Raw genomic sequence first — 25854 nt, forward strand, 5'->3', positions numbered from 1 at the left:
CCAATTTTCCCAGCACCATTTATTGAAGAGACTGTCTTTCTTCCAATGGATAGTCTTTCCTCCTTTATCGAATATTAGATGACCGTACATTTCAGGGTCCACTTCTGGGTTCTCTATTCTGTTCCATTGATCTATGTGTCTGTTTTTGTGCCAGTACCACACTGTCTTGATGACCACAGCTTTGTAGTACAACCTGAAATCTGGCATTGTGATGCCCCCAGCTTTCTGGTTTCAATTGATAATTTACCTAAACTGAGATGGATTTAATAAATTAAGATAAAGTAGAGGTGAAGGGAATTTGCATTTATTGAGAAACTATTATAGGTCAATCCTTTTACAAATTGTCTCATTAAACCTTTAATTATCCCAACAGGCAGGCATTACCATGCTTATTTTATTGATGGGCAAAGCTGAAACTCAGATTAGCTAATAATTATTTGAATTTATATAGCTAATAAAGCCAGACATAAACCCAGGAATAAGACTGAATATACTATTTCTACAGCCTTTAGATGTATTGGAAATATATTTTTAATTCTTAAGTAAGTCTTATCCCCCTAGCAGTGTGAATTAACCTCCTTTTTTTTTCTGCTCCCTTGGCATATCATGTATGTCTGTGCTATAACATTTATCACACTGTATTTTGTTTTATTTTTAAGATTTTATTTACTTAGTTGACAGAGAGAGAGGAAGAGAGAGAAAAAGCATGAGCAAGGGAGGAACAGAGAAAAAGGAAGAAACAGGCTTCCTAGTGAGCCAGAAGCCAGATGCGGGGTTTGATTCTAGGACCCCGGGGTCATGATATGAGCCAAAGTCAGATGCTTAACTGACTGAACCACTCAGGCACCCCATTACACTAGTTTTTAATGTATACTTATTTGTACTAAGTGTCTTTTTAATGCCTGGCACACTTCCATAATTGTACAAGGAGCTCTTTAGGAACTGTGATTAATCTTGTTCATTTTGGTATCCTATTTTTGACCCAGAGGGGCAAAAAGTAATGTTATTGAATAAATGAATGAATAAAAGAACTTTAAAACCCCTTAAAGGGACACCTGGGTGACTCCAGTGGTTGAGGGTCTGCCTTCAGCTTAGGGCATGATCCTGGGGTCCTGGGATCAAGTCCTACATCAGTCTCACTGTGTGGAGCCTGTTTCTCCCTCTGCGTATCTATGTCTCTGCCTCTCTCTCTGTGTCTCTCATGAATAAATAAATACAATCTTTTAAAAAAATCGTTAAAAGTTTTAATAGGACACAAAAGGCACTAGCTATTTAGAAAAAAGTAGACATATCAGACTCCATTAAAATTAAAAGTTTTCTTTCTCTGAAGACACAATTAAGAATGTATTACAGAAATTCTCAGGTATTTTCCAAACATTCCTAAAATGTTTTAACTATTTCAATGTCTTGACAGAAATTCATGTTGCTTTAAGAATATTTGTGCAGTAATTAAAACTTAACCCAGACAAAATGTTTAATTAATTGCCAAATGATAGATTCCATTACAAGGATAGCATTTCGTTTGCCACAAATTCCCCACGAAATTGTTTCCTCAGTCTGAAAAGAATTTATTCATTCCTATTGGGACATCATTACCATTTTAATTTAAGTTAATATGCCTTTAATTTTATTAATACTCCCATTGTCAAGATCCCTTCTTTCATTTTGCTTTTATTTTAGAAAAAAATCAGTTCCTAGTGCAAGAAACATGTTTTATTTTCTTTGTGATAGAAATTTAAAGCATTTATTAGAATTATTAACTATTATGTGACTATTTAATTTATGACCATTTCCATTACAAAGTTTAAACTTTGCTGTCTTAAATTTGTGAGTGGAAGAGTAGCTTCAGAAATATAAGCATCTATTCTCTAAATTCCAGTACCTGGACCTTATTTGGCTTTAACAAAACTAGTTAATTAATAATATTTTCAATTTTTGACTCAGGAAAAGAGGAACAGAAAGCAACTATTTATTTTTTGAGTCATGAGAGCTTTCCCATGTGTTCTTTTGTTAATCATCAGACTAGTTTGACTGTAGCCACTATAACCAGATAGCCAAGCTGAAAACATTAATGCTCAGAAGATTTCACTTTTTGCTCAAAGTCATAAGCTATTAAGTGGTCGAGCCTAATATTGAATCCCTTGATGTGTTGCCCCAAATCTCATGAATCTGCTTTTGTCAAAGACTTCATCAATTAACTTCCATTTATTATTATCTGCCTTCATCTTTCTCTACCAACCAGTAGTGTTTGGCAAAATTGTTCACTCTTTTCTTTTCCTTCTCCCCAAAAGTCATTTCCCTCTATGAAATGTTGATTTTTACAGACCAGAGATACAAAATAAAAGTAGAAAAAGCCCCCAGTTAGATGCTGCAGACCTGACCTCACTGGACCCCTGCTGTAGCAACTCAAACATATTCTTAAAGCTAGAGAATTAGGAGGATTTTGATCCTACATTGCCCTGCCTCCCACCCAATCTCTCCACAAGTTATAAACAGTCATCCAGGGATGCCTAGGTGGCTCAGTGGTTGAGCATCTGCCTTCGGCTTGGGGCATGATCCCGGCATCCCGGGATCGAGTCTCACATTGGGCTCCTGGCATGGAGCCTGCTTCTCCCTCTGCCTATGTCTCTGCCTCTCTGTGCATCTCTCATGAATAAATAAAATCTTTAAAAAAAAATAAATACTCATCAGTGTGAAGCAGCAGATAAGACACCTCTCTTGATGCCCATCAGAAGAACTTGTTTGGATGGCACATAAATATCAGGATGATATTTCACATGGGGAGAAACTGGTACCAAAATATGGATGGGGGGACTAAGGTGTGACAGGACAAGAGTGAGGAGAGAATATTTTTCTCCTCTCTACTTATAGGATCCTGTCATGCAGTCCTCTAAGCTGGGGAAGTACTGGCTACTTTCTCTTCTTCTTCTTCTTCTTCTTCTTCTTCTTCTTCTTCTTCTTCTTCTTCTTCTTCCTTTTCTTTTCTTTTCTTTTCTTTTCTTTTCTTTTCTTTTCTTTTCTTTTCTTTTCTTTTCTCCTTCTTCTTCTTCTTCTTCTTCTTCTTCTTCTTCTTCTTCTTCTTCTTCTTCTTCTTCTTCTTTCTTCTTCTTCTTCTTCTTCTTCTTCTTCTTCTTCTTTTTTCCTTCTTATTCTTACCTAAAAGTTGTCATCATAGGACATGGACTATTTTTTTAAAGTCCTTGCTTAGTCCCTTGAGAATGACTTGGAGAATGAATCCCCAGAAGGCATTGACTTGTTTCCCATCTTTTCTTTTCTTTTCTTTTCTTTTCTTTTCTTTTCTTTTCTTTTCTTTTTTTCCTTTTTCTTTTCTTTCTTTTTTTTCTTTTCTTTCTTTCTTTTCTTTCTTCTTTCTTTTCTTTCTTTCTTTTTTCTTTTCTTTTCTTTTCTTTTCTTTTCTTTTCTTTTCTTTTTTCTTTTCTTTTCTTTTCTTTTCTTTTCTTTTCTTTTCTTTCTTTTCTTTTCTTTTTTTCTTTTCCTTTTTTTTGACTTCTCTCTCTTAGAAGACTCACTGTGGAGTCCTTTATATTATTTGACAGCTTTTTTTATATTCCTTCCTGGTATCCTCAGCCTTGCAATGCCATTCCTCTTTCTTCTCTTTGGACATTCCCTTCCAGGTCTTGTTAGCCTTCTTGGGAAGATCCATAATGCTAATGCTAAGGTGCTCTGACACCACCCAGCATTGAGTCATAGCATCTGTGCTTAAATATGCCCTTTGGGGACAGAGAGGTCTTTGCCCTTCTCCATCTCCACAGGATTCTTGCAACCCTCATGATTCTTGGTCTTTTTGAAGTGTTTCCTGTTCTTTTCATTCTTGTCACTGTCATCCTCTTTACTGTAGGACCTGGCAGAGGCATTGCTGTCAAACTTCTCTGCCATTTCTTCCTCCTCCTCACCTGAGTTGAATGCCTAATTGGCTCCTTCTCCTGAGTCATCTCTGTTGTTGATGACATTCTCTAAGTAGGCATCCTTTATTAGTTCCAAATAGGCATCACACTCATCTTCATCGCAATTAGAAGCCTATTTATTGTAATTTTGATTTATCCTCTTTTTCAGTATTTCATTTTTGATTTGAACTTTTTGCATTAACAAAATCAGTTTCCCATACATCTACCTTTTGATGCTTCTGGCAGTGTTCTGAATGCCCTGCTTGGTCTCAATATCAAAGTCCAAGGAACAAGAAGTGGTGAGGCCACAGGCAAAATTAACAAAGGAGATCTTGTCAGAGCAGATATGCATGGGTGGCTTATGAGCCTAGATAAAACCTTGCTACAGAAGATAAAGTAGTCTTGAACTTGCCTTATAAGAGCAGGTGATGAGGGTCTCTGAGTGCTTTTGAAAGTTGTCTGGAACTGTAAACCTGTGGTTCACTAGTGTTTCCATGACCCGATTAACTATCTCTTGGAGGGATCTTGACATGTTTTTGGTGATCTGTCTGTCAAAGTGCTTCTCCGTCTCATCTTCATTCATAATGGGAGTCAAGAAAATGTCCTTTTTCTTGGAGAAAAGATGGATCAGGCAGTGGAAATAAGTTCGGTTCTCCCTATGGACAAATCCAGGCTGATCACAAAGAACATCTGGTGCTGGTCCTTGTAGGATAGCAAAAAGAGATTAAGTATCATGGTATAGGGGATCTTATAGTCAAAGGTCTTGCTGCACAGGTGCAGAAAGTTGTGGTAGATCCAAATGTTCTCACAGCCACAAGAAGACAGATACTGCTGCTTCTGGAAAATGCATACAGGATTATGGACATCTTACTATGAACTAAGCAAAGTCCTTGAGCAGGGCCACATCATCCTCTAAGGTGGGAGGCACATAGAAAAGACTTTGGCATCAATGTTCTGGTGGGATTCTGGTGGCACCTCATTCTTGCCTATGGTGCACTGGGACATGTTGCCCAGGGATATTTCAAAAAGCAGTTAGTTACCAATGTCAAAGGAAAACAGCAGCCCACCAAAATTCACTGTCCTCAGTTTTAGCCCTTAGTACATAGGGCCTTCTCTATTAGCTCAAGGCAATTGTTTTGAAGAAATCAGAGTTTCTTAAATCCAGATTCTTGTAAGCCATCATTCTTCTAAAGGTGGCTGGGTTTTTTTTTTGTGTGTGTGTGTGTGTGTGAGAAATGTAAGTTTATAATCCAGAACTACACTACACTAGATGACTTCCATTAGCACTCCAACCTGGATGTTGTCCATTTTGCCTGTCCTGCTATTCTTAAAGATCACAACTGGGTGGCTCAACATCAGCCAATTACCATTCATGGGGACTTTCACCTTCTGACAGATACCTTGAACAGCGGAGTTTCTGCCATGAGAATAAAGATCTGTCTTACTTGTTCCCCATTGTTTTCTCAATACAGCATAGAGCCCATTTTGCACTCAGTAAATATTTGTGGGATAAATGAAAGAGTTAAGGAATGTATGCCTCTCATAGTATAGCTTGGTATGGACCATGTATAGGTTTATGTCATAGCTATCCCTGTATAAACATCAACAGTACCTCACTAATGATAAATATTGTTTCTATAAATGACACCAATGTTTACCCTATCACTCACATAAAAAACTAGGGGCTTCCTGTTTCTGGTTCCATACATAAAGAGCCTGGAAGTTACCACTTAATCCTAATCACAAGTAAAATAGTGAACAGACAGAAAATCAACAGCTCTCCTAAGATCCAAAAGAAAAATGAGAACACAGGGCAAACCAAGGCCCCCACTATTGGAGAGACAGGTGAATACAGATAGTCACAGCTTACTGGAGCAGAGACTCCTGTGTAGAAATTGACATGTGAACCACATATTATCAGAGCCTAACTGCCTTAGAGGATAAGAAAACCAAACTCCAGTCACTCTAGCCTTTCATATGGAAGAAGGGAAATATCCCAACTCCAGCCCATTCTAGCTGTTCTTTACCACCAAAGAAGGAAGGAAAAAACTAAGAAACACTTATGAACTTCATAGTCCAGAAGCAAAGGCTTATTAAAAGACTGAAACCTAATCATACAACTATAGAACATTTCTCTTCCCCACATCTCACCACCACATTGCTAAAGACCTATTTTATAGCAATGCCTTTTACGCAAGCACATCATGTGTGACTGTTAAGAAAAAAATTACATGGCATGCCAAAAGGAACTCCCCACCTCCAACAATTTGAAAAGATAGAACAAGCATCAGAACCAAACATGGCAAGGATGTTGGATTTATAATACCAGGAATTTAAAACAATGATGATTCATATGCCGAGGACTCTAATGGATGAAATATACAGCATACAAGAACAAAGGGCAATTGTAATTAGAGAGATGGAAATCATGAAGACAGCCAAAGAGAAATGCTAGAGATAAAAAACCCAAAACCCTACTGTAACAGAAATAAAGAATGCTTGGGCTTATTAATAGACTGGAAAGGACTGAGGAAAGAATCTCTCAGCTTGAGGATATGTCCATAGAAACCTCCCATTACTTGAAAAGTAATGAGACAAAGACTGAAGGGGAGAGAAGAGAATATCTAAGACTGAGAGACGACTATAATAGGTGTGACATATGTGTAACAAGGATTCCAAAAAGAGAAGAAAAAGAGGCAGGAACAAATAAATATTTGAAACAGTAATGACTGAGAATTTCCCCCAAGATAATGTCAGACAGCAAACCATAGATACAGAAAATTCAGAGAACATCATGCAGGAAAAATGTGAAAGAAACCCTACACCAGGAATACAATTTTTTAAACTATAGAAAATCAAAGATAAAGAAAAATCCCGAAAGAGGCAAAGACACACCCTGACTATAGAAGGACAAAGATGAGAATTATATCTGATGTCTTAAAAACCATTCAAGTGAGAAGAGAATGAAGTACTTAGTGTTGAGGGAAAAAAAACACCAACTAGAATTATGTATCCTGAAAAAGTATTATTCAAAAGGAAGAAGGAATTAAAGCCTTTCTCATACAAACAAAAATTGAGGGGATTTGTTGCCACTAGAGTTGCCTTACAGAAATGTGAAAAGAAGTGCTTTACAGAGGAGAGAAATAATATAGGTCAGAAACTCAGATCTATATAAAGAAGGAAAGAGCACTGAAGAAGAAATAGTAAAGTTAATTTTTTTAAATTTTCTTACTCTTAATTGATATAACAGATACAACAATTTGTTTAAAATAATAGTAACTGCATTTTTAACAGTTTATTTGAAAAACAATTTGACAAGCATCACTGTAAATGTTTAAGGTGTACAGCATGATGGTTTGATTTATATGTACTGTGAAATGATTAATGCAATAGGTTTAGTTAACATCTATCATTTCATATAAATACAATAAAAAGAAAAGAAATTCTTGCGATTAGAACCCTTAAAATCTACAGTGTTAACAACTCTCCTATATATCATGCAACAGTATTCGTCATCATGTTGCACGTTACATCTTTAGTACTTATTTGTCTCATCCCTGGAAGTTTGTATATTTTGACTACATTCCTCCAGACCCAGATCCTCCACCCTCCACTCTTTCCTTCTGGTAACCACAGATCTGATGTCTTTTTTTTTTTTTTTTTTTGAGTTTGGTGTTTTTTGCTTTGTTTTATTTTGTTTTGCTTTTAGATTCCACATGCAAGTGAGATCATACAGTATTTGTCTTTCCCTGACTTATTTCATTTAGCATAATGCCTGTAAAGCCCATCCATGTTGTTGCAGATGGTAGGATTTTCTCATTTTTTATGGCTGAATAATATCCCATTATGCATTATGCACATTATCCATTCATCCACTTTATCCATTCATCCACTTATGGACTCTTAGGTTATTACCATGTCTTGGCTATATAAATACTGCTGCTATAAACATGGGGTGCAGATATCTTTTCAAATTTGTGTTTTGCTTTCCTTTATATCACTAGAAGTAGAATTGCTGGATCATATAGTAGTTCTATTTTAAATTTTTTGAGTATCTTCCATGCAGTTTTTCTATCATGGCTGTCAATTTACAATCCCACTGACAATGCAAAGGGGTTTCCCTTCCTCCACATCCACACCAGCATTTGTTCTCTCTTGTCTTTTGGATGATGGCCATTCTAACAGGTAGGTGGTGGTATCTCCTTGTGGTTCTAATTTGCATTTCCCTAATTACTAGTGCTGTTGAATATCTTTTCATGTACCTTTTTGCTATTCACGTATCTTCTCTGGAAAAATATTGATTCAGGTTCTTTACGCTTTTTGAATTGGATTATTATTTTTGTTATTAATTTTGCTCTTGAGTTATTGTTTGCTATATGATTTCCTTGTAAATTTTGTATAGTAACCCCTTATCAGATATATGATTTGCAAATATGTTTTTCCCATTCCATTCGTTGTCTTTTCACTCTGTTGTTGATGGTTTCTTTTGCTGTGCAGAAGTTTTTTAGTTTGATGTTGTCCCCCTCGTACCTGATTTTGGTGCTTGTGCTTTCTGTATGATTTCCAAAAAAATTTTTACCAACATCCATGTAAAGGAGATTTTTTTCTTATTTTCTCCTAGAAGTTTTATGATTTCAGGTCTTACATTTAAGCCTTTAATAATCTAATTGAATTAACTTTTGTGAGTGGTGTAGATAGGGATCAACTTTCATTCTTTTACATGTGATATACAATTTTCCCATCACCCTTTATTAAAGACACTGTTTTTTTCTCCATTGAGTATTCTTGGCTCTCTTATCAAATATTAGTTAATTGTATATGCTTGGATTTGTTTCTGGGCTTTTGATTCTGTCCTATTGGTCTATTTGTCTATTTTTATGCCAGTACCATACTGTTTTAATTACTATAGTTTTATATATAGCTTGAAATCTGAAAGTGTAATGCCTCCTGCATTGTTCTTCCTCAGGACTTCTTTTGTTATTCAGGGTCTTCTGTGGTTCCACATAAATTTTAGGATTATTTTTGTTTATTTCTATAAGGAATGCCATAATATGGATTGCACTGAGTCTACAGATAATATTTTAACAATATTCACTATGACTTTTTCCAATTCATGAGCATGGGATACCTTTCCATTTATTTGTGTCTCCTTCAGTTTTATTCATCAATGGTTTATAGTTTTTTTTTGTTTTTTGTTTTTTTTTGGCTTATAGTTTTAATAGAGATCTTTCACCTTCTTGGTTAAATTTATTCCTATTTTATTGTTTTGATGTAATTGTAAATTAAATCAATTATTTTTGTTTCTTCATTTTTAAAGATTGTAATTATTTATTTATTTATTTATAAATAAAGACACAGAGAGAGAAGCAGAGACACAGACAGAGGGAGAAGCAGGCTCCATGCAGGGAGCCCAATGTGAGACTTGATCCCAGGACTCCAGGATCACACCCTGGGCCGAAGGCAGGTGCTAAACCACCTAGCCACCCAGGTGTCCCTATTTTTGTTTCTTTTTCAGAAAATTAACTGTTAGTTTAAAAATGCTGATTTTTGCCTGACTTCTCTAGGTAGGACCTCCAGTACTATGTTGAGTTGGAATGATGAAAGTAAGAATCTTCCTTTTGCTCCTGATTCAACATATGAGAGAGAGAAATTAGGATTAATTTGTTATTACAAGGTACTCACACTATCCAGGAAGTGGTATAGTGTTATTAGAAAGTATACTTAGATTTATAATAAATGCATATTGGAAACTCTGGAACTACCACTAAAAAAAGTTATAAAAAATAGTGTAACTGGTGTGTTAAGAAAGGAGAAAAAAATGGAATTATATAAAATGTTCAATTAAGAGGCAGAAAAAGAGTACAAGATAAAAAGCAACAAAGAACAGAGACCACAAATAGAAAACTAATAAATATTATGGATATTAATTCGACTATATCAACAATCACCTTAAGCATCAGTGGTTTAAACTGGACAATTAAAGGACAGGGATTGTCAGAATGGATAAAAAAAAAAAACAAGATTCAAATATATATTGTGTATATAAAGCCCATTTTAAATATAAAGACCCATACAGATTAAAAGTAAATAAAGAAACATATACCATAATAACTCTAATTTTTAAAAAAGCATAAATAAATAGCTATATTAATTGCATGTGGAAGAAAATTTTGAAGTAGGGAATACTACTGACAATAAAGAATACTCCATTGAGTATTCTTGGCTCTCTAATCAAATATTAGTTAATTGTATATGCTTAGATTTGTTTCTGGGCTTTTGATTCTGTCCTATTGGTCTATTTGTCTTTTTTTATGCCAGTACCATACTGGCATTACAAAATGACAAGGGGATCAAGTCTCCAACAGGACATGATTTTTATCGTGTATGTGCCTAATGATGGAGCATTAAACTACATAAGGAAGAACTGCAAAGAGATATAGAGTCCACAACAGAGTTAAAGATTTTATTACCCATCTATCAGAAATGGGCAGATAGAGTAAGAAAGTCTATAAGGTTATAGTTGGATTCAACAGCACCATCAAACAACTGGCTATAGTGGACATCTACAGACTACTTCATCAAACAACAGAATAGACATTCTTCTTAAGCTCACATGAAACATTCAACCAAGACAAACCATTTTCTGGACCATAAATGCACTTTAGCAAATTTGAAAAAATAGAAATCATACTCTTTCCACTCTCAGATCACAATGGAATTAAGTTAGTAGTCAGTAACAGATAAGTGGAAAATCTCAAAATACATGGAGATTAAACAGCATACTTCTAAATAAATCAAGGATCAAAGAATAAATATCAAGAGAAATTCAAAAATATTTTGCACTAAATAAAAATGGAAACAACAAAGTTTATGGGATGTAGCAAAAGCAGCCCATAGAGGGAAAATTGTAACATTAAATGAAAATAATAGAAAAGAAGAAAAATCTAAAATCTGTAATCTAAAAAAATTAGAAAATAAATAATATAAAATCTGTAATCTAAGTCTACACCTTAGAAAATTAAAAAAAAAAGAAGAGCAAATTCAATTCAGAGTAAAGAGAAGAAATAAGCAGAAATTGAAAATAGGAAATCAATCAACAAAACCAAACCTTTGTTCTTTGAAAAGATACATAAAATTGATAAGCCTTTAACAGGGCTACCTAAGGAAAAAAAGCAACAATACAAACCACTAATGTGAGAAATAGAAGAAGGGACATCACTATAGATCTCTTGGACATTAAGGGGATAATCAAGGAATACTATGAATCAACTCTATTCTCATAAATTGATAATGTAGATTAAATGGGCCAGTTCCTTGAAGGACATACAATGCCAAAATTCACACGAGAAAAAGTAGAAAAACTGAACAGGCTATATTTCTTAAAGAATTTGAGTTGATAATGAAAAACCTCCCCAAATAGAAAGCTGGGGCCCAGATAGATTCACTTTTGAATTCGATCTAACATTAAAGGAAGAAAATATGCCAGTTTTTACAATCTCTTTCAGAGAATACTTCCTAACTCATTCTGTGATGCATTACTCTATTACCAAAAGCAAAGACATTATGAAGAAAGAAAATTAAAGATTAATTTCTCTTTGAGCATAGATGGAAAGATCCTCAACAAAATATTAGCAAATAAAACCCAACAATGTGGATTTAAAAGAATTATACAATAACCAAGTGAGATTTATCCCAAGTATACAAAGTTGGTTCAACATTCAAAAATCAATTAATATAATCTATTACAGTAACTGGCTAAAAAAGAAAAATCACAGGATCGTATCAATAGGTGCAGAAAAAGCATTTGACAAAATCCAACATCCATTCTTGATATACACTCTTAATAAGCTAGGAATACATGAGAATTTCCTCAACTTGATAAGGAATAGTTACAACAAACAAACAAAACCACCAAAATACAAACAGAAAAACTCTACAGCTAACAAACTTAATGATGAAAAACTTGAAACTTTTCCACTAAGATTGAGAATAAGGCCTCTCACCACTTCTTTTCAACTACCGTATTGGAAGTTCTAGATAATGCAATAAAACAAAAAGGAAAATAAAAGGTATATAGATTGAGAAGTAAGAAATAAAACTACCTTTCCAGATAACATAATCATCTATGCTGAATATCTGGCTTATTCAAGTCCAATCATGTTATTCTTATTCCCTATTATTTTTTCTTCTGTCCCTTTCAATTTTTTATTGAAATATAATTAACATATAGTGTTATATTGGTTTTAGGTATACAATATGATAATTCAATAATTCTATACATTACTCAGTGCTCATCCAAATATATGTACTCTTAATCTCCCTTATTTCATCCATCCTCCTACCCACCTCCTCTTCGGCAACTGCCAGTTTTTTCTCTGTGTTTAAGAGTCTGTTTTTTTGTTTGTCTCTTTTTTTGTTTATTCATTTATTTTGTTTCTGAAATTCCACACATGAGTGAAATCATATGGTATTTTTGTTTCTCTGGTGAGGATGTGGAGAAAAAGGAACACTTGTGCACTGTTGGTAGGATTGCAAATTGGTGCAGCCACCATGGAAAACAATATGAAGGTTCTTCAGAAACTTAAAAATAGAATTACTAACGATCCAGTAATTCCACTACTGGGCATTTGTCCAAAGAAAATGAAAAAGAATTATTTACAATAACCAAGATACTGGAAGCAACCCAAGTATCCATTTGTTGTTCCCTGTTATCTTCAGAGGAAGATATAACAGACACTTTAAGACTTTGTCCAGTATTCCTTTCTAGTGTTATCTCTCCCATCCTGCACTCCAGCAGCCTATATTTCACCTGTTCCAAACTTCTTTCAGAACCCCAAACATGTAGTGGTATATCTCACCTTCAAGCATGCTTATCTTGTGCTTAGAATACCCTTATTTCGGTTCTTCATTTAGACATCATCTATTTATCCCTCAAAACTTAGCTCAGGCATCTGCTTTAAGACATGTCTTTGAGGTCAGCTTTAATCAGGAGATCCTCATAGATGTTCCCCTAAATGCCATTGGCCTCTATCTACTCAGTTCTTACCAGTCAGGCCCGAACTCTATAGACTTTCTTGAACACTCCTGTTTCTATTCAATCCTTTAGGGAATAGCTACAACAATATCTTCCTGCCATTTTTTCCCAGTAAAGCTCTTCTTTCTCATTGCCATTAATTCAGATTATATTCATTTACCACATCCATGAATATTTTCTGGCTGTTCTTGCTCTGAGATTTGAAATCTTTCAGCTGAAATCCTTCAGTACTTTTTGTGTGTACCTCAAATTTTATCATAAATGTATAACATAGGTTATCACTCTAACTGAATCATTAATCTCTCGGGAGAAGAAGATGCATTTTAAATGTCTATACCTTTCTATAGGATAGAATTCTGAATTAAGAACATAATAGGTGCTCAGCAGCTATTTAGTGGTTAATTTCATGTTATTTGTTTGGAACTCCTCTGCATTTTCATGGAACTATTCTTAGACACAAATACAATTAGATGCTCACACATTAATGTACTTAATCTTATTTCAGCAGAACTTTGTGGATTTCTACATTTTGGTTTAAGATCTACTATAATGTTGATTTCCATGTATTTGTATGTATGTTTGATTAGAATTCTAATATGTTAAGAGCTTAAGATGTAAGGCTGCAGAACAAAAAGTTCAAGCACGTGGGTTTTGAGCACAGATTAACCTGATTTGGAATGATCCCTGGGTCTCATTCCAGCTGAATAACCTCAGCAAGTCACTGAATTTTAGTCTCAGTTTTCTCATCTATAAAGCAGATATAATGATTTCCTATTTCATAGGCCATTTGGAGAATTAAAAAACATGGAATGTCTGTCAACTTGTAAGGAAAGAACTGTCAACAGTGAATTGTATATCCAAGGAAACTGTGCTTTAGCAATGAAGAGGAAGTCCAGACATTCTCTTATGAATGGAAACTAAAAGAATTTGTCACTAGCAGACTAACTGTTCAAGAATAGTTAAAGGAAGTTCTTCAAATGAAAAGGAAATGACAAATGAGGGAATCACAGAGCATCAGGAAGGACAGAACAATGATAAAAGCAGAAATATGGGCAAATATAATATGTAATCTTTCTCCTCATGTGTTTTACAAGTAATGCCCCTCTTTTATCCATTATAATGTTTTAGATTTTAATTTAATTTGAATTTGATAATGTTTTAATTTAGTTGTATTAGTAGCAAAAAAAAAAAAAGACATAGGGTTTCTGAAATATTTAGTATAATGGCTGACACAGAGCACAGGTGCTTGATTTATACTAATTTTTATTATAAAAAGGATTTAAAGATCAGGGTGCCAGGGTAGCTCAGTCGGTTAAGTGCCCGACTCTTGATTTTGGCTCAGGTCATGATCTCAAGGTTGTGAGATCAAGCCCCCCACCCCTCAGTCAAGCACCATGCTCAGCGGGGAGTCTGCTTGAGATTCTCTCTTCCGCCACCCCCACCCTTGCACATACATGCACACACACCCCCTTCAAATAAATAAATAAACCTTTTTTTCAAAAAAGGGTTTAAAGATCTAGTTTAAACTTCTTATTTTATCTATAAGGGAAATGAAATCTAGAGAGGGCAAATGACTTGCTCAAAGCTACTAGTTAATGAAAGAAATGGGTTAGATAAAAAAAAAATCCAGGTCTCCTGACCCTCGATGTTGTCCTTCTAAGGCCCATCTTGCTTTGTAGTCAGCTGAGGGCCCCCTGAAGGCCTTGTAAACATTCTATTTCATCTTATTGTACATATATGGTGCTCTGGGAGCACTGGATATGTAAAATTTTGAAATTAAAAGAATAAAAACATATGGAATTGTTTTGTACCTCAATTGTTTTGTACCTGACTAAAATAACATTGTATGTTAACTAACTGAAATGAAAATAAAAACCTAAAATTGGTTTTTTAAAAAAGGAATAAAGATAAAAATATTTATTTCATCATATCTAGTCCCTTTGTTTTGCAAAATGTTATAATATTGTTCTTTACATGGCCAATGATAAAAGTTTCATCTGAATTTACACTGAACTGAGTTATATTCATCTTTTCAGAAACTTAAACATTATTTTAAGTACAGTGGCATTTTTTATCTTTTAGGAATTTATTGCTTTATTTCAGAGGTTTCTTTTTAAAAATTCTATTTTGGGGACACCTGGGTGGCTCAGCAGTTAAGCATCTGCCTTCAGTTCAGTGCGTGATCCTGGAGTCCCAGGGATCGAGTTCCACATCGGGCTCCCTGCATGGAGCCTGCTTCTCCCTCTGCTTGCGTTTCTCTCTCCCTCTCTCTCTCTCTCTCTCTCTCTGTCTCTCATGAATAAATAAATAAAATATTTTTTAAAAATTCTATTTTGATTTTAAAAATGTTCATGATTTTCCTCTTCAAAGTAGACCCTACATGCAATTTTAAATTTTTTTTTTAATTTTTTATTTATTTATGATAGTCACAGAGAGAGAGAGAGAGAGGCAGAGACACAGGCGGAGGGAGAAGCAGGCTCCATGCACCGGGAGCCTGATGTGGGATTCGATCCCGGGTCTCCAGGATCGCGCCCTGGGCCAAAGGCAGGCGCCAAACCGCTGCGCCACCCAGGGATCCCCCCTACATGCAATTTTAAAGAATGCTTTCTTAAACATGAAAAAAATTACTAATTCCATCTTATGTTTTGTGGCTGGATGATGGAAAGCAAAGAAATTCTCCATAGAGTTTACGGAAGGGGGGAGGGGTCAATAATAACCTTTTCACAGAGATTTGAAAATATAACCACATTAATTATCAGGAAGGATACTTTTTCCATATTTTTATGAACATTCAGCTATGACAACAACAATTTGTTTGGCTTATTTCAAATCATAGATTTTCTTTAAAGTACGGAAAATTCTTTTACAAGAAGAACTAAACCAACTCTTGTACATATGTAAGAAATGAATCCCAATTCTTCCTTGTTTCTGTTTCTTTTTTTTCTTCCCAAAAACTGTATAAATGAGGAAGTACTGCCAAAGACCTATTAGTAATAGTTATTTCCTAATTGCAGTGGGAAGCATCCTGCATGTTTAAATAAATATTGTTAACTCTGACCCCTCGCTTTGCCAGGACTGATAAGGCAATTGTTTGACCTATATGAAGCACATACAGTATACACAGAGTGGAGCACAGCAGGAAAACAGGAAACAATAAATCAGAAATTAGAGCACTGATTGTTGTAGCTAATTACATCAGGCTTCTGCTTAATTTCTCACTCTGTCATTCTAACCTGATTTTCTTGCCAACAGACTTTGCAAATTGCTGGTGTCACGTACATTCAGCAAATAATAATCCTTAGTTACTGTGACTGACAAATGAATGAGCAGGAGAAGATAGTTTATTATGCAAGGATGAACTGAGACATTCACCAGATACCTGCCTGGATGCTTTTTTAATTCACTTACCTAGATGTGCTGCATGATGCATTTCTCCAGGAGCAGAGATTTTGGCATCAAGACCGCTTAATTAGATTTGTGGTTTGGTTTGATAATATTGAGTAAGAAGAAAAGATGGCACTGTGAAAGGAAGGGAGGGAAGAGATTGGCTTGGACAAAGAAAGAGATAAAGTGGTAACTTAGCTATTTAAGTCAAATCTGAAAATAATATGTTTAGGATGAGTGAGATTAGTCAGCACGTTATTGAAAGCTAATCTCGTCTACACAAAGATTTGGTGAGCCAACTCGGTATTTTCAACCCATTATGGTTTGATTATTGAAATTCTAAACCACATGTGTTAAAAAAGAATAATAAAAATGAGATGGTCTTATTCAAAATTAATTGATGACTCCCAGATTCTACTTCTGCCTGTGGATAATGCCTGTGAGTTCAGTTTTCCCTGATCCCAGTCCTGGTGTTATTTAAATAGTCTAAAATCAACTTTCCTTTCCTTTATGATTTTATAAAATTTACATGGTTTCCACGTTTTAAATAATTTTACTATAGTCCCTGAAGATGGAATAGAGAGATCTAATTGAAGAGAATTTTCACTTTATGTTATTTAATCAATTTTCATATTCTGAGTATATTCTCTACCTTTGTTATAGTGTCTACTAATCAGATCATCCAACCACTGAGCAGATCCCCAGCTAGATACAACTTCAGCCAGGCTCTCTGCTTCTTTGATGCTTAATAAAAATCGTATTATTTTGTTTAACTGAAGGTACCATGTATGCAAGCTATTTAGGATGAAAATTGTTTCTCGGTTTAAAATCAAATTTGTTTAATCTTTCTATTTCCCATGGGCTCTGATATTACCCCTGTCTTGCTGTAGCATCATTTTCAGGGGAAGAGAAGGTGAATTTAACACAGAGATGTGAGGAGATCACACAGAACCTTCTTCAAGTTGCAAAGGGTGTGGCAGAGCTGTGGGGTCCCATTTTTGGAACCACCAGTCCACTTGGAAAAGCAGGAGGTCAGAGCTAACTATTTATTTAAATGTGTAGGTGATGTCTTACATTCCAGTGATGAACTTGGAATGCCGGCCAATTAAGCAGCCCAGAAACTGTGGTAGAAGGGCCAAAAAATAGAGTATAATGTGCCAGCATTGCTGCTGGTCCAAAGGTCAGAGGGAGCAGAATATTTCATTCGTTGTGTGTGCCTTCAAACTAATTCTTGTGTATAAAATGTTTAAACCTCTCCAAATCCCAAGCTGACTTTCCAAGAGCCCTTCTTTATGTAATTTTTTCATGTTTTCAAATATTACTAATATATATTAAACAACCATAGTGTGCCATTTACATGTCCACTACAAGGATGACAGCTTAATATAGGAGAAATGTATCACAAAGTCATTGCCCTAAAGAGCAGTTTAAGGAGGCAATCTTGAACTTATAAAACAAGAATTAAATAACACAAACCAGAACATAATCTTCTAGATTCCTAAATGTATGGTATTGACAGTTAGGGCTATGGAATTTAATGGGACCAAATGTTTCAGAGAAGACTTAATGGAGATAATTTGACATGAACTTGGAACTATGAGTAGCATTTGGATAACTGGAGAGGAAGGCGAAGTCATGGTAAACAGAGACTGGATTAGAATAAGTGGGGCAAAATATGACCAAACTGGAAATAAGGAGATGAGTGGTAAGAAGGGGCAGGCGGGGAAATGTGATCAGATGGAGAAGGTGGGCCAGATCCTAAGTGTTACAGGAGGAATTTAGACTCATTGTCACAGGTAAGGAGATTGCACAGGGATCCCACAGTGAAAATATATAGAGGAGAGGAAAGACTGGGACAAGCTCATCAAATTAGGAATCTATTAAAATAATCCAGGTTTAATGGGATCAGGGTCTGGTCTAGGTGATGATAGTGACAAACAAGGAAGCATAAATTTGAAAGCTATTCAGAAAGCAGAGATTGGCAGATATGATGAGGCTCCATGTAGAAGATGAAGGGGACAGATTTGATAGCTGGAAGAATTCTCTTTGCTTTGGCAAATAATAGAAAATTTGGAAGAACAAGTGTTTAGATGGAAAGATGAAAGGGCACCAGTTTCCAAGGAGAGAAGGAGAAGGGACAGAGGTCTTTTCTGGTCTTCACTGCAATAAATCTTCCAGATGCCTCATTCCTTATCAGTTACAGACATTTGTATTAGCACAGCTTGGTTTGTCCGAAGCACACAGAGTTGTCTGAGGACAGTGGGTATGACAACTGTGTGAAATGTGTCAAAACTAGAAAGGTGTGTGCGGGGGAGATGACAACCTGATGAAATATTATCAAATGCTACCCCTCAAATACCAGAGGTAGCGTGATATTTAAGGGCAGGGAAGGGCACATGCCTTTGTAAGAAGCACCCACAAGGAACTGAGCTCTCCCAAATGGAGATGTGTTTCTTTGTTCCCTTTTGTCCTCAACTCCAGTCAGCTCTCATCTTACCTGGCTCCAGGACCCTGATTCTTGCACCTGCCCTGGTTGGACCTGGTGTCATCTGCCAATTGACTGGTATGTGACTTGGTCTCTCCTCTACTCTACTTTTGCTCTAAGTCCTAGGCTTTGGGTGGGGTCTACTGTCTGACCTCACCCCTCTAGTGATTGGCTTCACCATTCCTGAGTGATCAGTCACCATTGGAAGGGACTCAACAGTCCAGAATGTATAAATATAATCTTCTATTTTCTCCCACTTCTTTCACACCCACACACTATAACATTAGCCATGAAAGGCTAATACTTTTGCTCATCACTATGCTTTTTCTGTCTTCAGCCTCACTGCCTGATGTTTGGAGCTAAAAATCAAAGTGGAAGCATACTTTAACTTTTTTGCACATATTAGCATCTAGGACAATTTTAAATTTTTATGCAACAGAAGAGGGTATTATTGTGAATTGTGTGTCTTCATTATTTCTTATGACTACAGTAAAGAGATCACGCATATGTCCTTATCCAAGGTGGTTCTTATTAATCCAGATATTGTTTGTAGCTGCAAATAGATCCTGAAGATTCATAGCCACCTTTTTTTATGACTTTATTTATTTGTTTATTTGTGTGTGTGTGTGTGTGTGTGTGTGTGTGTGTGTGTGTGTGAGAGAGAGAGAGAGAGAGAGAGAGAAAGCACAAGTAGGGTGAGGGGCAGAGGGAGAAGCCAACTCCCCACTAAGCAGGGAGTTCGACTCCGGCTTGATCCTGGGACTCTGGAGTCATGACCTGAGCCTAAGGGAGATGCTTCACTGAAGGAGCCACCCAGGTGCCCTATCATAACCACCTATGATTGTAATAGGAGTGATCTTTCCAAATGACACCAAGATAAAATCTGAAGTTGACTTTTGTAGATGAGCGAAATAGAACTTTAAGGAGTCCGAGGCTTGGTGTATAGTATCTGGGGAAATTAAGACTTGAGGTAAGTCATTAATCTGGTTTCAGTTTTTACCCTGTTTAAAAGCCATTGTTAACAGAACTTCTATAAAGATCAAGGTACTAGGCCAAACTTTGATTCTAGAATGGAGGTTGGTCAAGGTTGGCCCAAATTGACATCACAGGAAAACCTGTTTTATTCCTCTCTCTTTTTTTTTTATAGACTTTAAAACATTCTTTGTCCATGTAATTTTCACTGGTCAATGATTTGCTGTAAGTGAGGTGCACTGTAATAAGTCAAATTTTTTATTTTATTTATGATCCCCAGCATACTTAACTTTTAAAAGAGCCTCAGAATCTTCTTTTTTTTTTCCTCTCTTAAATTTGCAATATTCTTGTTTTCTTGGAACCTGATGACACCACAAATGAGAATGTAACTAAAAGCGTATGCTGCTCATTAGTGCAGCTCTAGCACACCTGTGTTGTACTATGTCTATAAAAGGCTGGACTTAGTGCCTTAGGAAGCACCATATAAAAGATGTTGCTTCAGGCAAGATCTCTCATGGGAGGAATATTGTTTTCTCTTTAAAAAATATTAGTTCTAATAGTTTCTTCCTATAAAACCAAGAGAAGAAAAGGAAAAAAAAATAGAAGGAGAAAAGCATAATTCTGCCAAAATCAAGTGAATTCCCTTCATGAAAACACATTATGAAGAGTTGTGATCTTCACACTGTACTGGTTTAGTTCACAGGCAAAGACAACTTGTTGAAACATTTGTGCCCAGAGATGTTAAAAGCAAAATTGCCGGAAGCCTTGGCTCACCTGAGGACTCTAAGGGACTCCAGAAGCTCTGTACCCATCAGCACCATCAACCACTTCCCTCTCCTACATCCACACCCCAAATATACATGCCATCTAAATAAGAGCAGTACACCTGCTATGCACAAAGGCTTAAATCAAATAAAAAAATTCATTTCCAATCAGATTGTCACCCCAAATCATTTCCAGTTGAGCAGACCTGACTCAAAATGAAGGTCCTCTTGGAATGTATAAAACAATGATCTCTGCAGTAGTCCTGCTGGCTCCCAATTCAATTGTTCATTATCCTCATCTGCTTGCTAATAGAAGTCCGCTTTTGTTCAAGGAAGCATGCCCAGCTACAAGATTGCTGTCCCAAGTCTCTCCTGCTGATACAGATGCCAGATGAGGATGATATAGAAACTTCGTGGAGCTTCTTAGAAAGCTTTCAAAAGAGTCAACTGACTTGGCTCTTTTTCATGGCTGAATAGAAAACATAACAGCAAATGTGGTGTGGTCATCTCGTGACTGGAAGGGAGTGGTACGAGAGACAAACCACATGCCAAAGATGGCTGGAGAGAAAGACAGAAGAGGTTCATTTTCCTAAAGGCATTATAGTCAACAAACCATTCCACAACAACATAAAACTCTTGTGTAGCCAAACCTATTCCTGACTGGTTTAGACTCAGAAGTAAACTTTTCAGGAATATTGCCAGGTATAATAAAACGCAATTATATATGTGTGTGACTTGAAGTAATGTCCACGGCATGAGATAGTTAATATATTTATTGTGCATGTATTAGATATTAGACAACTCTTCTTAGGCCAGTTAATTTAGCCTTCATAGCTACACCAGCCAGCAGAAGTTATTATCTGTCCTTTTGCAAAAGAAGAAACTTCAAAGAGGCTAAAAAAACCTCTCAAGGGCACAAAGCTCTTGCCTTAGATTCCAAAAGAAACAGATGATGGGTACTAAGGGAGGCACTGGTGATGAGCACTGAGTGTTACATGAAAGTGATGAATCAGTAAATTCTACTCCTGAAACCAAAGTTCCATTATATGCTAATTAATTAGAGTTTGAATAACAACTTGAAAACAAAAATAAACAACAAAAAGTTCATTCTTTCCACTGTACAGTATTGCATGTATCTACTACTACTATGTTCTTAAATATCTTTATGAGAAAATACTTCAGAAATAAAGTTATAGAGGATAACAGAACTAATACCATGAATCGCTCTCCCAAACTAACACTATATAGCATTTTGTCAAATTTGCTTTCAAAATGTTTACAGAAAAGAAAATATCATATAGATCTATTTAAAAAGTCATTGCAAAAAAATAAAAATAAAAAATAAAAAAGAAGTCATTGCATTTCTCCACCTATAGTCCTATCTCTTCTCCTCCCACTACCCAGCACTAAACACTATCTTCCTGTGTATTCCTGCTGTATTGTATAATTTGATTGTATATATTTACAAATGATTTAAGGTAGGTCTTTGTGTATTTTTATAAACAATATATTGAGTTTATCCTTTTTCCCTCAACATCATGTTTTTGAAATTGAGTCATTGATACTCGGAACTCAAGTTTTAATTATTGTATGATTTTTCTTTATGTAAATATGCCAAAATTTACCACCCATACCAATGGACATTTAAGAAGCTTCTAGAAGCTGCCATCAGAAACATTTTTGTAATATACACCTTGGGTGTATTTGTTTTATATAAACATATATTGTTCTCTGAGAATATACATATCTAAAAGTAGAACTACTGTCGTGTTATCATACCACAACTACTAGACCGTAAGATATACCATTTTTAACTCTGCTAGTTATTGATAAATATCTCTGCCAATAAGAGTAGTTTTCTCCACATTCTTGCCAATGTGGCAAGCTTTGGTTGGACTTTCAAGGATTTGCAAATCTGATGGGATTTAAAATATGAGGTCATTGTGGTTGTTATTTGTATTTCCCTTGTTACAACAAAGGCTTCATATGTGTTAATATTAACCAGTAAGATTTTGGCTTCTATTGTTTGTTCACATCATTTCCGTATTTTTCTCCTGGGATCTGTGTCTTTTATCCTGGAAATTCTTTAAATGTTTCAGATTAAACTCAACAGCAAAGAAACAAACAATCCAATCATGAAATGGGCAAAAGACATGAACAGAAATTTCACAGAGGAAGACATAGACATGGCCAACAAGCACATGAGAAAATGCTCTGCATCACTTGCCATCAGGGAAATACAAATCAAAACCACAATGAGATACCACCTCACACCAGTGAGAATGGGGAAAATTAACAAGACAGGAAACAACAAATGTTGGAGAGGATGTGGAGAAAGGGGAACACCCCTGCACTGTTGGTGGGAATGTGAACTGGTGCAGCCACTCTGGAAAATTGTGTGGAGGTTCTTCAAAGAGTTAAAAATAGATCTGCCCTACGACCCAGCAATTGCACTGCTGGGGATTTACCCCAAAGATACAGATGCAGTGAAATGTTGGGACACCTGCACCCCAATGTTTATAGCAGCAATGTCCACAATAGCCAAACTGTGGAAGGAGCCTCAGTATCCATGGAAATATGAATGGATAAAGAAGCTGTGGTCTATGTATACAATGGAATATTACTCAGCCATTAGAAACAACAAATACCCACCATTTGCTTCAACGTGGATGGAACTGGAGGGTATTATGCTGAGTGCAGTAAGTCAATCGGAGAAGGATAAACATTATATGGTCTGATTCATTTGGGGAATATAAAAAATAGTGAAAGGGATTATAGGGGAAAGGAGAGAAAATGAGTGGGAAATATCAGTGAGGGTGACAGGACATGAGAGACTCCTAACTCTGGGAAACGAACAAGAGGTGGTGGAAAGGGAGGTGGGTGGGGGCATGGGGTGACTGGGTGATAGTCACTGAGGGGGGCACTTGGTGGAATGAGTACTGGGTATTATGCCATATGTTGGCAAACTGAACTCCCAATAAAAAATATACAAAAAATATTTCAGATATTAATTCATTATTTGTTCTGCATTATGCATTGCAATTTTACTTTATTTACAGGGTCTTTTTTTTTTTTAAGTGTTTTAACTTTCAAAGGAGACAGATAAATCCATCTTCCCACTTTCTTTGTGTGTATGAAGGTGTCTGTCTTATTTAGAAAGGAAAAACACTCTTTTTCTCTACTCATATACCACTCCAGACACATATTTGTGTAGTGGGGATTCTCACACTAACCAATTCTCCAACTCTCTAGACACCCACCCTGTTATTCTTTAATTCAGTTCTGACACTAGCTTCCTGGAGTTAGCCCAGACCCTACAGATTTAGGACTCAGTCCCACAAGACTGCTCCCCACTGTAAATGCCAATCACCAAATCCCAGCATCCCATAATTCTGATCAATAGGCTATAAAAGCAGGCATTCCCATGACCTTTTCCTTGGGTTTGATAAATTGTTAGAATGGTTTACAGAATTCAGGAAAGCATTTAACTTACTATTATTGGTTTATTACAAAGGATACAACCCAGGAACAGTCAAATGGAAGAGATGCATAGGACGAGGTATGTGGGAAGGGGCACGGAACTTCCATGCCTCCTCTGCATTCACCACACCCCAGGCACCTCAATGTGTTCACCAACCCAGAAGCTCCCTGAACTCCTTAGGTGAGGGTTATGTAGACTTCATTACATAGATAATGATGAGTTTATCATTTGCCATTGGTAATCTCTTCCATTTCCAACCCCTCTTCCCCTCTTCCAGAGACTGAGGGTGGGGCTTAAAGTTTCAACCCTCTAATCACATCCTTGTTTCCCCTAGAACCAGCTCCCCATCTCTAGAGGCTTTTAAAAAGGCACCTCATTAACATAAGCTCAGGTGTGGTAGAACAGGGTTTGATACGCAATAGAAGACATCCTTCACCTCTATCACCCTTGAACTATTTCAGAACTGTCAACAAAACCCAAATACTGTAACAAAGGATGCTCCTAAAGTCCTTCTCTGGGGAAATTACAAGGGTTTTAGAAGTAATGACCTGGACTTAGGCCAAAATGTGTATTTCTTATATCACAATATCACACTCCCTGTTCCAAAATCATAAAGATATAATCCTATATTTTCATTTCTATTATGTTTATAAGAAGAATTTTATAGTTTAACTTAGTCAAATTTATCATTCTTTTGCTTCATGACCTTGTTCTTTTTTTTTTTGCTATATTTTAAAGAAATTCTTTGCTACCTCATCATGTAGATGTTATCTGATAATTTTCCTCTCAAGATATTATTGCTTTGCTTTTTTTATATTTAGTCTGTCAATCCATCTGAAACTTGTTCTCATATCAAGTATGAGGTAAGGATCTAATTTGGTTTTATTTTCCCATACAGATAAGAAATTATCAAACATATTCCCTTTCAGTCTTTTCCAGACTGTTTTGTAATATTACCATTTTTCTGTAACATATTTCTGTATATGAGCTCTCCATTCAGCAATCTGTGTCTATCCTGGCACAATTTCCCTGTTGTCTTCATTTCAGTAGTTTTATTATAAAACTTGATAATTGGCTAATCAATACTGTCGCTCTTTATATTCCTTTGAAGTTAGGTATTCTAATTTTTTCATACTTAAAGACTTTAATTTCTTAAAGTAGTTTTTAGGTTCACAACAAAATTGAAAGTAAAGTAGATAGCCCCATATATTCCCTGCCTTGACACGTGCATATCCTCCCCTATTACTAGCATTTCCCACCAGTGTGGTACATTTGTTCTAATCGATGAACCTACACTGACACAACATAATCACTTAAAGCCCATAGTTTACCTTAGGGTTCACTCTTGGTGTTGCACATTCTATGCGTTTGGAAAAGTGTGTATTAATACATACCTATCATTTTAGGATCATGAAGAGTATTTTCACTGCTTTAAAAATCTTTCATGCTCCACCCATTCATTCCCTCAAACTCAAATCCTTGATCTCTTTACTGTCTCCATAGCTTTGATTTTTCCAGAACGTTATATAGTTGGAATTAGAGTGTAGTATTTTCAGATCGGCATTCACTTAGTCATATGCATTTGAAGTTCCTTCATGTCTTTTCATGGTTTCATAGCTTATTTCCTATTAGCATTGAATAACATTCCACTGCCTAGAGGTACCAGTTTATTTATCCCTTAACCCACTGGAGACCTTGATTGCTTCCAAGTTTTGTTAATCATGAATAAAACTCCCATAAATATCCATGTGCTGGTTTTTGTGTGCATATACATTTTCACCTCCTTTGAGTAAAAATCAATGAGTGTGATTGCTGTGGTAAGAAAGCAT

At 35.9% G+C, this 25854-nt stretch overlaps 1 pseudogene; it reads right to left on the reverse strand.

Annotated features, from left to right (window-relative positions):
* Positions 1 to 3492: 3492 nt before the first annotated feature.
* Positions 3493 to 25854, reverse strand: part of LOC121497675 — a 124429-nt pseudogene continuing 102067 nt past the window's right edge.

The sequence above is a fragment of the Vulpes lagopus genome, chromosome 8 (assembly GCF_018345385.1).
Source record: "Vulpes lagopus strain Blue_001 chromosome 8, ASM1834538v1, whole genome shotgun sequence".
Lineage (NCBI taxonomy): Eukaryota > Metazoa > Chordata > Mammalia > Carnivora > Canidae > Vulpes > Vulpes lagopus.